We start from the raw sequence: 15,296 nt of genomic DNA on the forward strand, positions 1-15,296 counted from the left end.
ACCCATCTTAATTGCAGCACTCCTTTGCGATTGAAACTCAACAAAACAATGATGGGACTGATCTTGAACTCCACAAGAATCGCTTGTATCTACGGGCTACTTAGCAAATTGCTTGAGCTCATGGCCCTTACGAGATGAACAACAGATTACCTGCAAATCATAAACTCTACCCTTACCGACAAGGTTTGTTGCAGCTTCCTTTTGCTCCTGAGATTAAGCCCAACAACAATCAGCCTGAAGAGCATGACCAACTATGCACCTGTCTGGTTCAGAAATTAGGCCACACTCACACCCATCATCAAGCGAGTAACACGTCTTCTTGGCCTTCACAACAACTGTCCCTTCATCTTCATAATTGTCAAACAAAGGAGGTAAATTGAAATCAATGGAAGACCCAACATTGTAAACCTCATGTTCCTCATCCTTATACAACAACCGTTCAGCATAATCATCAAAGACCGGGGGTAAATCGAAATTAATCGCAGAATCGATCTCCGTAAAAAAAAAAATTCCGAAAAGCACGAATTCTCCTTGTTGTGCCCCATCAGTTTTGCCAACGAAGGACCGTCTCAATTTAGGGAAATCAAGAGCCGAAGCTCTGATACCACTTATGATACGAATTTGCAGCGAACTAAACAAAAAGATAGAAGTTAGACAAGCTAGACCTATAGCTCGACAAACACGAGATTAAGCCAAGTCAAGACCTATTGACTCGTAATTCAGGAAACAAAGCTAGAAACGCGTTCAAGTAATGAATCGTACCGGAAATTGTACTCGACAATTACACTTTTTGTTTGTGAAGTTTTTGTCAGATTTCATTCATGTTTTGCATACCAAAATAATGGCTATAAATAGCCTTGAAAGACAACCGAAAAGTCTTTTACTGGCAACAATTAACTTAGCCAATTTAAGACAATTAAACTAACCACTTAAGGCCTCTAATTACAAGCAATTAACCCATCTTAATTGCAGCTCTCCTTTGCGATTGAAGCTCAACCAAACAATGACAGGACTGATATTGAACTCCACAAGAATCGCTTGTATCTACGGGCTGCTTAGCAAATTTCTTGAGCTCATGGCCCTTACGAGCTAAACAACAGATTACCTACAAATCATAAACTCTACCCTTACCGACAAGGTTTGTTGCAGCTTCCTTTTGCTCCTGAGATTTAGCCCAACAACAATCAGCCTGAAGAGCATGACCAACTACGCACCTGTTTAGTTCAGAAATCAGGCCACATTCACACCCATCATCAAGCGAGTAACACGTCTTCTTGGCCTTCGCAACAACCGCCCCTTCTTCTTCATAATTGTCAAACAAAGGAGGTAAATTGAAATCAATGGAAGACCCAACATTGTAAACCTCATGTTCCTCATCCTTATACAACAATCGTTCAGCATAATCATCAAAGACCGGGGTTAAATCGAAATTTATCGCAGAATCGATCTCCACCAAAAAAAAATTCCGAAAAGCACGAATTCTCCTTGTGGTGCACTGGTGCCCCATCAGTTTTGCCAACGAAGGACCGTCTCAATTTAGGGAATTCAAGAGCCGAAGCTCTGATACCGCTTATGATGCGAAATGCGGAAGCGGAATAACAGGAAAAATAAAATAAAAAGGATATTTGCCTTGAATTCATGTGTAATTCAAGTCAATGAGATATTTACTCGGTGCTAGACCTATAACACGAGTAATGGGGAGAATACTCAAGACCTATTGAGTATTACTCGGGCTAAAGTTTGATCGCGTCAAACTCTAACATTTTTTATCGAATGCATCGATCCTTTTTTTTTTTCATCTCAATTCTCTCTTCAATATGTTGTGTGTTATTATAGAAGACTCATGGCTTTATATAGTGAGCCATAGTCGAAACTCCTAAGTAAGTGAACAGTTGTCATCACTATTTCACTTATTACAACAATTAACAACAACTAAAATGAAAGGACTTCACTAATCTATATATATATATATATATATATATATATATATATATATATATATATATATATATATATATATATATATATATATATATATATATATATATATATATATACATAAAAGAGAGTTTTTTCGAGCGATTTTAGAGCGTCCACATCATCAAAAATTAATTTAGGAAAGTTTCATAAATAATATTTTCCACATAAAAAATAAAGTGGAGAATCTTTTAATTGTTATAATATCTATATTTCCTATTTTATATTCATGAGAAGTTTCTAATTTTTATATAAAAACTATAACATTTCATTTGGCAAAAAAATGTCGTTATAAAAATTATGAAGATAATATAATTAGATTCGTGTTACAAAATGCTTTCATTAGAGTATAGATTTCATATGATTTGCACATATTAAAGATAGTGTATTTCTTAATATGTTATATGTCTCACATCGAAAAACAATGTTAGTGTGGTGATTATAATACGTATAAATTGTAGAATTGTCCCACATCGAAAGATTAACATAAGGTGGATGATCCTATGATTATATATAGGAGTCATCATTGAAACCTATATACCAATTAAAAACCTTTTGAGTCTCTTAAGTATTGTTTTGGAGAGCTCTTAAGAGTTTATATCACTATCTTCAGTATGATATATATATTTTCTATATTATGTATTATATTCAATTGATCAATCCAAAATCTTTTGAATCGCTTAAATATTATCTTACAGAGTTCTTATAAGAGTTTGTATTAATGGCAAACCTTTGTTACAACAATACCATACAAATATTAATCACGTAGATATTTATAAAACCGATTATATATTACTATATTAGTGATATTATAATGTTTATTTTAAGACAATCGATAGTATAATAACTTTATTTAAGACAAAATCATAATTTAAAAATAAAATGGGTGCTAAATATACATAAATTGGTTATTAATGTGTCATATATAATGATGATTGTAAATAGAAAATTTATGAATTATAATACAATCAAGTGTTGCATAAAAAGATCTTGAATCCATAAACAAATCAATAATGAGCTTTTTTACTTTGATAAATAGTAGAATTAAATCTTTTTAACTTTCAAATATAGGTAATTATTATTATGCCTCACACTACTACAAATACAGGCAACCACAACGACCCTTTAACAACGCTTATTCACGAAAATCATCAAAACACGTTGTAGAATTTATTCCGCGAATTTTACCAAACTTAATTACAACGGTTATGTGTTGTTAACCGTTGTTATTGGTTTTAACAACGGGTCATACTTAAACAACCGTTGTTAATGAAAAAACTAATAACAACGGTTAAATTTTAACCGTTGTTAATGGTTTGGCGCCAAATTAGTGAAAAGTAATCACAACGGTTATATTAGAACCCGTTTTTAATACGTTTTAACAACGGTTGTAGACTCAATAACCGTTGTTATTAATATTATGAAAATCTTAAGAACAACATATTGCTTTATTCTGCTATACGCTACAAACACAAACACAAGCTAATACTGCTACTATATCATCCTCCATTCCTCCCTGATCGTCTCTCTGTCTTCATCTCCGTCATCACGTTGTCACGTCTTCTCTCCCTCATCGTGTTTATCAATCAGGTATATATATGTTTCTTAGCAACGCTTATAACTAGATATAGGATTTTTTGGGTTATTATCTAATTTGTTGATAATTTAGCTTAATTGCTTTCCTGAATTTCGTTTATTTGTTTGCCTATTATTGTATTTTCTGAATTAGTTGCCTATTATTACGAATGTAGAATAATGACTCGAACTTGGATGATTGATGCAAATATGAGTGACCGCACCTACAAGGATGGTTTAGCTGAATTTTATGAATTCGTTTCGAACAATTTGAAAGGTTCTTCTAGTATTGCATGTCCTTGTGAAAGATGTGGTAATATTAGCTATATGGCTTTTCCTGACGTTAAAATACACCTAGAAAAGTGGAGATTTAGTCGATCCTATACACTTTGGATTTTTCATGGGGAATCATTAGAGGAAGAGAATAACTCCGAAGAAGATGATGTTGAGGTACACGAAAGGCTAACTGATGATCCTGAGTTTGCCGAGTTTTTGAGTTGGAAGAGTTGGAAGTAGAGAAGTTGAATGTTGGGTCTATAGATAATGAAGAGAATGATGATGAGTCCATTGCTTTTGAAGATGTAGGTGATGACACTAGTAATTGGGATGACCTTAACAACATGTATGAGAAGTTGTGTGAGTCTGAAGCACCTCTGTATCCTGGTTGTAAGTTCACAAAAATGTCGGGTGTGGTGAAGTTGTATAATATCAAGGGGGCAAATGGGGTGAGTGACACGTGTTTCACTAGTTTTTTAGCCTTGATAAAGGAGTTGCTTCCTGATGGTAATGTTCTACCTGTTAAGACATATGAGGCGAAAAAACTAATAAGAGGAGTGGGTATGAAATATGAGAAAATACATGCATGTCTAAATGATTGCATATTGTATCGGAAATTATATCAAAACTTAACCAATTGCCCTAAATGTTTGGAGTGGCGTTATAAGGATAAGGAAGGGATCCGGCTAAGGTGTTGTGGTATTTTCCATTGATACCAAGAGTCATAAGGATTTATGCGAATCCCGATGATGCAAAAATGTTAACTTGGCATGAAACAGGAAGAATAAATGATGGAAAGCTAAGACACCCGGCAGATGGTAAGCAATGGAAATCGTTCGACGCTAAGTATCCCGAGTTCGGCAATAAACCTAGAAACTTACGTCTAGCGCTGTCCACTGATGGAATGAACCCACACGGAAACATGAGTAGCCAACATAGTACTTGGCCAGTAGTGTTGGCTATTTATAACTTACCTCCATATGTGTGCATGAAAAGAAAGTATTTGATGTTGTCGTTGTTAATTTCCGGCCCTAAACAACCTGGAAATGATATAGATGTATATTTGGGACCTCTTCTAGATGATTTGCGATTGTTGTGGGATAGTGGGATAGAAGTATTTGATGCATATAAGAACGAAACTTTCAATTTGAGAGCGATGTTATTGTGTACAATATCCGACTATCCGGCTTATGGCGACCTTTCTGGGCACACAGTTCATGGGAAAGAGGCTTGTCCATTGTGTGGGGAGGATATCGAGTCTGAATACTTGAAGTCTTCTCGTAAGTATGTGTATATGGGAAATAGGAGGTTCTTGTCTCATGACCATTGTTATCGCAAGATGCTGAAAGCATTCAATGGAAGACAAGAACTTCGTCAACCTCCTAGAATTTTGAGTGGGCATGAAGTTTATCAGAAAGTAAAGCATATTGAGATAGATTATGGGAAGAAGAGCGGCTCTAAATTGTCCACTCGTGGGTATAAGAAAAGATCCATATTTTTTGATAAACTTCCATATTGGCCGACTGGAGGTCGCATTGCCTCGATTTCATGCACATTGAGAAAAATGTCTGTGATAATATTATCAATACCCTTCCGAATGTTCCCGGTAAAACAAAGGATAACGCCGCAGCTAGGGAAGATATGAAAATGATGGGTATTAGGCTAGAGTTGGCACCATAGAAGAGAGGTAATCGTACATTTTTACCGCCAGCAGCTTTTACACTTTCACGGAATGAGAGAAAAGAGTTCTGTGCATGCTTGAATGGAATTAAAGTGCCACATGGTTATTCGTCGAACATCAAAAGCCTAGTGTCGATGCAAGACCTAAAACTCACCGGGTTAAAGTCACATGATTGTCACACTTTGATGCAACAATTACTACCTGTGGCTATTCGTTCCATTTTACCTGAAAAGGTAAGATATGCTATAACTAGATTCTGTCTCTTCTTCCAGTCCATATGCGAGAAAGTCATCGATCCCGATGACGCGGATTCATTGCAGGACCTCGTTGTAACCTCTCTTTGTCAGTTGGAAATGTATTTTCCACCCTCTTTCTTCACTATCATGATTCATCTGACCATTCACTTGGTTAGGGAGATTTTATACCTTGGGCCCGTGTACTTGAGATACCAGTATCCTTTCGAAAGATTGATGAAAGTCTACAAGGACTATACATCTAATCGGTATCGTCCGGAAGGTTGTATTGCTGAACGCGCTATTTTAGACGAAGCTCTTTCATATTGTTACGCTCATCTCTCCCCTGAGGAGTTGATTGGCGTTCCTAAGAATCGTCATAGTGACTGGATGACCGGAAAAGGTATTAGGGGCCGGGTTGAAAAAATTGTGACACGTGAAATGTTGCATTTAGCACACATGTATGTGCTAAACAACGAAGATGAGGTGCAACCTTATATTCAACAACACAAAGATGAGCTCAAATACGATCACCAAAACAAGACCGAGAAGTGGATTGCGAACGAGCATACGAAGACGTTTCCCGAGTGGTTTAGGAATATTGTCTTACGATGTCTTGATCAAACCGGTGATGACATCTCTCCTAGGTTACTACGTCTTGGTTTAGGTCCAAATGCCAGGGTCACCTTTTACAACAGTTTTGCCATTAATGGATATACTTTTTACACCCGCGAGCAAGATGAGGTGAGCACAATGCAAAATAGTGGTGTGAGTTCTGAATTTGAGGCAATGCACTTTGCTACTTCAAAAGATAAAAAGCCTATTTGGGGAAAATGCCTTTATTATGGTGTTATTCAAGAAATATTGGTACTAGATTACATTGATTTCACAATGCCTTTGTTTCGATGTAACTGGGTTGATAACAACATCCATTGTGTCCGAAAGGATAAGATGGGATTTACGTTGGTCAATCTGGGTAAGGTTGGCAATAATAAGGATGATCCTTTCATAATGGCATCCCAAGCTAAACAAGTGTTCTATGTCACCGATCCTATGGATAAGAAGTGGTTTGTTGTACTATCTATAAGGAAAAGAAGGAGTAGTCCATCCGATAATGGTGATGATGATCAGGATGTCGTTTTTGAGGGAATGGATCAGTCTACCACTGTATCTTATTTCGACGATGTTGACACTGATCATGAGGACACTGAAAGCATCTATATGCGTGATGACCATGGTGAAGGTATTTGGGTTAACGAAGAAACTATGACATCCAAGAAACGTCCCCGATCCTGAGATAGTTCATCAGGACACAGTATGCATGCATGCTGGTGTTGTCTTATTTTCTTGATCTTATTATTAGATGTGGATGCTGGTGTTGAAATTGCTGAATAATGTTGCAGTATATGGTGCTTCTGCTGTTACAGTATGTATTGTTACAGGTTTGGACTGTAATGGAATTACAGTAATTTTTAAAAAAAAAAGAGGTTCAACAATAACAACGGTTATATTTAAATTACCCGTTGTTAATACTTTCAACAACGGGTGTAGTACCTCTACCCGTTGTCAATTATTTTTTTGACATATTTCATTTTGGCGCAAATTTGGTGAAAATATATTACAACGGGTATATTTTAACCGTTGTAATAAACTTTTGACAACGGTTTACTTTTATTGACCCGTTGTTATTAACATATAACAACGGTTCTTCTTTGAGCACCCGTTGTCAATAGTTTGTCTTAATAAAAAACTAATATAGAAACCCATACAGCATGCCATACACAAACACACACAACATTATTAGTTCAACCGTTGGTATCCTGTGTTAATTCTTCTCTCTTCCTCGCTTTTTACATTCTCGTCGCCGTCGCCGCCGCTTTCCGAAGCCCAGATTCCGTTGCCTTCCCTTATCATCCTGCTCGTTCTCTTTATCATCATCATCAACAGGTATGTTCACTTTAATTTTGTGTTTTGTCATTAGGGTTTTAAGACGATCATCTTGTTTCTTTATCATGCATCTGTTTGTTTTTCGTCTTCTTTGTTATCTTTATCATCCCGCATCATCTACTTTACTCCTCTTATTAGGGTTTAGGATTTTAGAAGCTCAATCTGTTGTTTTAAATTTTCATTCCTATTAGGGTTTAGGGTTTTAGATAATACTCTGCATGTACGTTGTTAAGTTGTTCATTTCCAGCTATATCATTCATATTTGGGTTTTAGGATTATCATGGGTGAAAAACGTAAAAGAAGTCAAAAGAATAATGAGCCTGGTGATAATAAGCCTGGTGAGAGGGGTGCTACGAAGTGCAAGAAAGTCCTTGCGGCTATAGCCGCTAAACAGTAGTTCCAAATAATATGGAGTGAGATGGGTTTCCCTACTGGTCCAAATGCGGGTCTTTTCTCCAGTTGGATTGGTGCTTGCACAAGACAGTTTGTGCCTATCCATTTAGATGATGTTAGAACTTTGAATCCAAAATTGGCGGAGTTATACTTGGCTCGTGTAAAGGAAGGCTTTATTATACCCGATAAAAGCCATGATGAGTATTTAATGCATAAGGCGGCGGATGTCCACAGGGCGGTGGAGGTGTGGCGTTGCTAGGGATTGGTTGTATGTGGACAAGGCAACGGGGGAGATGCGTAAGAGCCCACCGGAAAACAAGTGTCCCACCATCAAGCAGGAAGAATGGGATCTTTTCAAAAAGATGAGAACTACTGAGAAGTTTCAGGTTAAATATCCTCGCCTTTTAACGATTTACCTATCATTTTTTTAATTAATGAGTCCTTTATATAATCTTTTTATTATCTCATCTACTTGCGCTTTTATATAATTATTTGAAGGCCGTTAGCAGAAGAAATCGTGCTAACATTTCATGCAAGAAGGGGAAATTCTATGGTTCTCGAGGCGGTTCTGAGAAAGATAGAAGAGGACCTCGTAAGTAGCATGCATTATTCCCCTGTGAGACTTTATTTTTTAATCACACTTGGACTTGCATTGATACACATTTACGTGTATAAATGTTACCATGTTAATGTGTAGGTGGCAAAGGGAGTGAAAGAGGTGGATCGGCATGTAACTTATAAACAAGAGCACACGCCTAAAGGATCCCGGTCGTCGCGTGACAAATATGATGAGGAAGTTTTGGCCAACATAGTAAGCATTATTTTATTAAGACGAGTTCATTACTAACTTTATTATTTTAGTCACAAATATAATTTGAAGTTTATTTAATATATTATAGGACAACGTATTGAAAGAGGTAGAAGAAGGGAAATTCACTCCCGGTGGGTCGTAATGACGTTCTTGCTAGAGCGATCGGCCGACCCGAACATCCAGGTCGTTTGAGGGGCGTCCCGTTACAGGTTGGAGTAACGAAATATTATGGGAAAACTGCCCGATAAAGAAGAAAAGGAAGACTAAGTCCGAGAACGCCGACATGGTAACATTTATTCTATTATTTTCATTTAAGTTCAATTCACATGTTATTGTTGGGATAAAAATTGCTGACACATTACATTCTTGGCAAGCGACTTGATTAATGGCATCCGTACTACTAAAGCTGAATCTTTGGAGGTAAGCTTTCCGAAGAAGAAGTGAAGATGATGGAGGATGTCATTTCTAAAGGGGGTAATAATAAGGTACAACAGATTGGTGAAGAGGCCGCTACTACCTTGGCAATACATGAGAAGGAAGTATCGGTCAACGAGATTCGAAAGATCGGTACCTAATAATGCTTCAAGTTGTAACAACTAAAGCCGATCAGGTACCTAATACTTCCTTATTTTTCTTTTGTTTTTTTTTTTGGGTAAGATCGGGGGTGTGTTCACCGCCAACTTCGACATGGTGCCATTGAATTGGTTAATTTTATTAGGTAAATAATGGGTCCGAAAAGGAGATGCAACTTGAGAAGACGGTGATGGAAAACAAAGACATCCCCTTCAAGTCAGTTCCCTGTTTTCAATAAGGTATGCATGAAGTGTTTAATTAGTTAAATTTATATGAATGCTGAAGTTTGTGCAAAAATCGGCCTGAGACAGAAAGCGTTTTTGCAAAATCTTTTGAATGCTGAAGCGTTTTTGCAAAGATATAATAATGTATGTGTATATTCTTCAGGCCGTAAACAAGAGGCCGTTATTCTTGCGACCCTAATAGAATCGAAAAGCCACATGTGCGTGTTGGCCGGGGTCTCGTAGAAAACAAATCTGCAGCAGCGAAATCGTAGTTCATGGCGAAAAACTTTTGCCGAATCATAGAATAGTAGAGATAACTACAATCAATCCAGGCCATGAAAACTTTCAACCGCTGTCCCATTCGTGATGACATTACCATTCGGGAGATGCGCTTGGAAGTTTCATCCAATGGCCTCGATACTCACATCTACTTGGCGAAGATATCTCCCGCCCCGAGCGTGAAAAAGCGATTGGGGTTAGAAGAAATACCTTTATATATATGTTACATTTTTAATTGTTGAATGTTTTTATATGTTAAATTTATATGTTATTTTTTTTTGTAGGGAACAAAAAAGGCGGCTTTGGCGGATAAGCCTAAGTCCACAGACATGCCAACGACCTCGACTTCACAACAACTTGATGAGGTATTTAATGAACTTCTCCATTTTTTTAAAAATTAACCTCGCTCCCTTTATTTATATTTTGTCTGTATTTATAAAAAGCATGGTAATTTTGTGTAGGGGGCAAAAAAGACTGATAAGCCTAAGTCCCCACCAGTCTTACTACTACTACTACCTCATCATTGAAAGAGCGGGTTGACGAGGTATTTAATTAAGTACGCTTTTATTTTTATTACTCCAACTAGGATATGTTACCTTTGGATTTTTTATTATTTTAATTATCTACTACATGTGTAGGCTGGTGGTAGTAGCACAAAATCAAAGACTCATTCTTTCCCTGGACACAAAGTTAGGACTTTAAACTCCACACAATATAAAGGGAAGGATTACATGCAAAAAGTAAGAACGGTGACGATGATGAGACCGCATGAGGAGGCTGGCCATCGCATAGCCACCGAGCAAGTGATAGTTATTCCGCTCGAGGAGGATATTCTAGGGGCTGAGCGCCAAGCGCTTATATCATGGGATCTCGCTAGCCGTATGGGCTGGCCTAGACCGATTGATATATCGGACATATTTGTTTGGATGAAGTAAGTTTCTTAATAAATAATTTCATAGTCTAATATTCCGACTACTAGATAGTGTTTTAAATACCGGAATTAATACCGTAATAATGTAGGATATTGAAATTGAGAGTGATCCCCGAGAAGAATATTCCATCCGATCTATACGGTTCCTGTGCCCCTATGTTTTATCTTTATTTATTCCGGATTTCTCGTTCGAACAACGGGTAGATTATATTGCTCAAAGAATTGGCGACAACCAAGAAGCTGATTTTTGGCGCTTATAATGAAAAAGGGTAATAAACAAATTAATATTACGTTTCCCCCTACAATTGCATTTTCATACCTAATATATGTACTTGTTAATAATGATGATGTCTCTTGATGTAGGACTCATTGGGTGCTAGCAGCCATCATGCCGACAAGGAATAAAGTTTTCTGGTTGGACTCTTTACATCATCAACCAAGCGAGACTTTTAAGCACTTGATTAATATGTAAGTTTATAATACTGATTTATTTATAATAACATTTTCATTTTTTATTTATAGAAAAAAGTTCTTTCATATTTTTGCCCCTAAAAAAATTAGTTTCTACCTCCTTTTTTATTTTTTAAAAAAAGGGCCTTTAAGAAGAAAAGAACAAACAAGCAGGATCAACCCACGGAAGATTCTGATGTTGGCCCTGATTTTATTACGATAACAGGGGTACGTGCTCAAATACAATAACATTAAGTGCAAAATCTGTGTTTAATACTAATACAATACCTAAAGTTCAAGATTCTGATGTGAGCCTTCTCTCGTCTGTTTTTTTACGTAATAATAGGCCCCTCGCCAGCCAGATAGCATACAATGTGGATACTACGCTTGTCGGTTCATGTTGGAGATTATTAGGCGAAGATATCTCGTTATTCCAGACAAGGTTAGTAATAATTTAAACATGTGTTTATTACTTTTTTTTAAATTAGAGCTAATGTTGTCTTGCTTGCTGCTATATATACCATGATGTTGCTAATGTTGTCTTGCTTGCTGCTATATATACCATAATGTCTTCTCTTTGTTTTTTCCGCAAAGATGCAATCAACCCGTCACAACAGATTGAGCAGTACTCAAGTGTAGATATAGACGAGGTAAGAGACATGTGGGGCAACTACGTCTTAGAATATATTTAGAAATGCATGATACTCAGAGTTTAGATCAACTTATTAGTAAATTTTTTGTTGAAGTTAGGGAATGATTAGTTCATGTAAATTCAACTCCTTGTAAGTATATATATATATGATGCATTTCTTTGTTGTGGTTGAATTGAATCTATTGAGTTCGATGAACCCAAATTTGTGATTTATCTTTGTCTTTGGTATATGGTCTTTTGACATATGCAGGTTTTTGAATGGCATGCAACAAATTTATTTTTTCAAAATATTAGGAGTTTGTAATAAAAACGGTTACTAAAAAAAAACCGTTGTGAATACCTTTCACAACGGTTAATAAAAATAACACCGTTGTGAATGACATTCACAAATACCCGCGCATAATATTCAACAACGGGTATTAAACAAAGAACCGTTGTTAAAAGTTTTCACAATTTTGGAGGTAAAATTACAACAACGGGTATTAAACATAGAACCGTTGTTACAAAAAATTTCAACAACGGGTATGTACCATAAACCCGTTGTCAAAAGACTTCACAATTTTTGAGGGAAAGTTACAACAACGGTTATACATACGACAACCGTTGTTATATTATTCCCTCCAAAATTTTGAAACACTTTCCACAACGGAGAACACCCAACAACAACGGCTTTTAACCGTGGTGAATACTTTAGACAACGGTTTCACTAAATAAGCAAACCGTTGTAAATACCTTCTACAACGGCCGCTTTAACAACGTCCGCTTTTTTATTTTACAACGGTTTTTACCCGTTGTTATAGGCTGTATCTGTAGTAGTGTCATTACATTTGAGTAACTAAAACACATCATAATTTTTAACCATTAATCAAAATTGCACCAGAAAAAGAAAATATTTTGCATTTGTTTATACGTTTTATTGCTACCTCAATTACATCTTAAAAGTCGTGTTAGAAAAAAAATGTTATTTAAATCATATCATTTGTTCATATTTTAATTATGACAAAAAATGGAAAAAAAACGTACGAATATAAATAGATAGTATCGTATTTTCTCATTATTAAATCGGGTTGGATTACTGGATATCGAAATAGGTGCAAAAAAGATGGTGTACTTCTTCGTGTGTTATTTGTCCCACATTGAAAAATAATGTAGGTGTGGTAAATATACTACATATAAATAGTTGAATTTTCACACATCAGAAAATTATCATAAGGTGGAGTGATCCTCAAAATTAATTTTGGGAAGTATTATAAATAATATATTTCGACTTAAAAAATAAAGTGGAGAATATTTTAATATTAAATATACTACATATGAATAGTTGAATTGTCCCACATCAGAAAATTATCATAGGTGGGTGATCCTAAAAATTAATTTAGGAAAGTATTATAAATAATATATTTCGATGTAAAAAATAAAGTGAAAAATCTTTTAATTATTATAATATTTATTTCTTATATTACATTCAAGTGATGTTTCTAATTTTTATATAAAAACTTTTACATTTCATTTGGCAAAAAAATATCATGAAGAAAATTATGAAAATAACATAATTTGATTCGTGGTAAAAATGCTATCATTAGCGTTTAGATTTCATATAATTTGTACATATATAAAATTGTGTACTTCTTAGTATGTTATATGTCACACATTGAAAAATAATGTGAGATTATATGAAAATAATAGAATTGTCCCACATCGAAAGATTAACATCAGATGTGGTGGTCTTATGATTATATATATGAAGCATCATTGGAACTTAGGTATCAACCCAACATCTTTTGCGTCTTTTAAATAAGATGTTTTGACTTTTGATCATATCTAAATAAATGATTAGACATAAGATGTTAATATTAAGACCTTATAACCAATTTTGTTCACTAAGTTAATTATCCCGTTGCAACGCACGTGCATCCAAACTAGTTACTACTATTAATAAGTTAATTAAAAGACTAAATAAGACTAATTAAGACTAGCAATTTAAAGTAGCCATTATTAGGAACGTGTAGAATCAGCGTCCATCGACTCGTATCCGTACTCGTATCAGATGTCCTTTATAATTTATCGATAAAAATCGAAAAAAGGCATATATTTAGAGAGTACGAGTTGATCAATAAACTCTTCACGTCTAGATTACGAAAGCATGTTCCGATCCATTGTCCGTAAAACCTTGCTTTTCTATTCTTTATACCAATATTATTCAGTTATCCACAGTCATAGCAATTCTATAATTTTTAATCTTTATTATGCGTAATTTGATGAAGTAGGCAGTCCAAAAGCAAAGTATAATGCAACACACAATATACAGAGTCACACATATATAACATAGATTAAATCAAACCCTGCTCTTAGGATCATTTAGCTTGAGATTTCCGCAATTCCAGCTATAACTTCTGCAACTGATACCACTGTTTCCCCGCGACTTGATGCCGATGATGTAACTACGACTCGACATAAGTTTCGACATTCTTCCGGTGAGGTTAAATTTGCAACTGGTAGTATATTCATAACCTGACCAGCATATTGTTGTCTTACTTCATCACCCAGACCAAGTTTCGACTGCCGCCAAATACAACCAAGATGAAAATGAATCCCACATAGCTTGCAGTTATACGTGTGCCCTTGGGCTAATCCCCTACAAGCATAGCAGGTATAAAGTTTTGTACCACATGGATTAAGCAACAAGAGATGAGGCGGATGCAACGGATGGGCCAGGTAGAGGGGCCACTGACTGCACTCAGAGTGCAGGAAGAAATTACACTGTTTGCAACCGTACACTCGATTATTTGTTGTAGGCCCAGTATTGGTCCCACAGAGGTCGCACTTTTTGAAGTACGGCCTCAGCATGAGCTCCAGCTCATGCTCAGGGTGCAAGTATGAGGTGAGCCTTGTCGGGTTCCTGGCACACGCCTGATGAAACCCGATATCACAAGCATTACATTGAAACCTGAGACCATCACCAAAGTGGTTGCAATGGTTACACCTAAAAGACCGCTTCCTATAATCTGTAGCCAATTCATGGTGTTGGTGGGCAAATGTGGTAATGACTTCCCAACGAACACCAAAATCTCTGGTTTTTTCCGGAGGCATGTGGTGTAATAGCCAGGTGACCGGGGTTTGCGCGCAAATCTTGTGAATGTCAAATTTGCATTCGCCACAATGGTATCTCTGTCCACGGCCATCCCTTGCACAAGTATTACATTTGAAATATGAATAATCGGGCTTGACATATATGAGAGGGTGCTGATGTGAGAAGTGAACTATGGTTTGTGTTACCGATTTATTATCTTGTGT

This window comes from Silene latifolia, chromosome 11 (genome assembly GCF_048544455.1).
Source record: "Silene latifolia isolate original U9 population chromosome 11, ASM4854445v1, whole genome shotgun sequence".
Taxonomy (NCBI): domain Eukaryota; kingdom Viridiplantae; phylum Streptophyta; class Magnoliopsida; order Caryophyllales; family Caryophyllaceae; genus Silene; species Silene latifolia.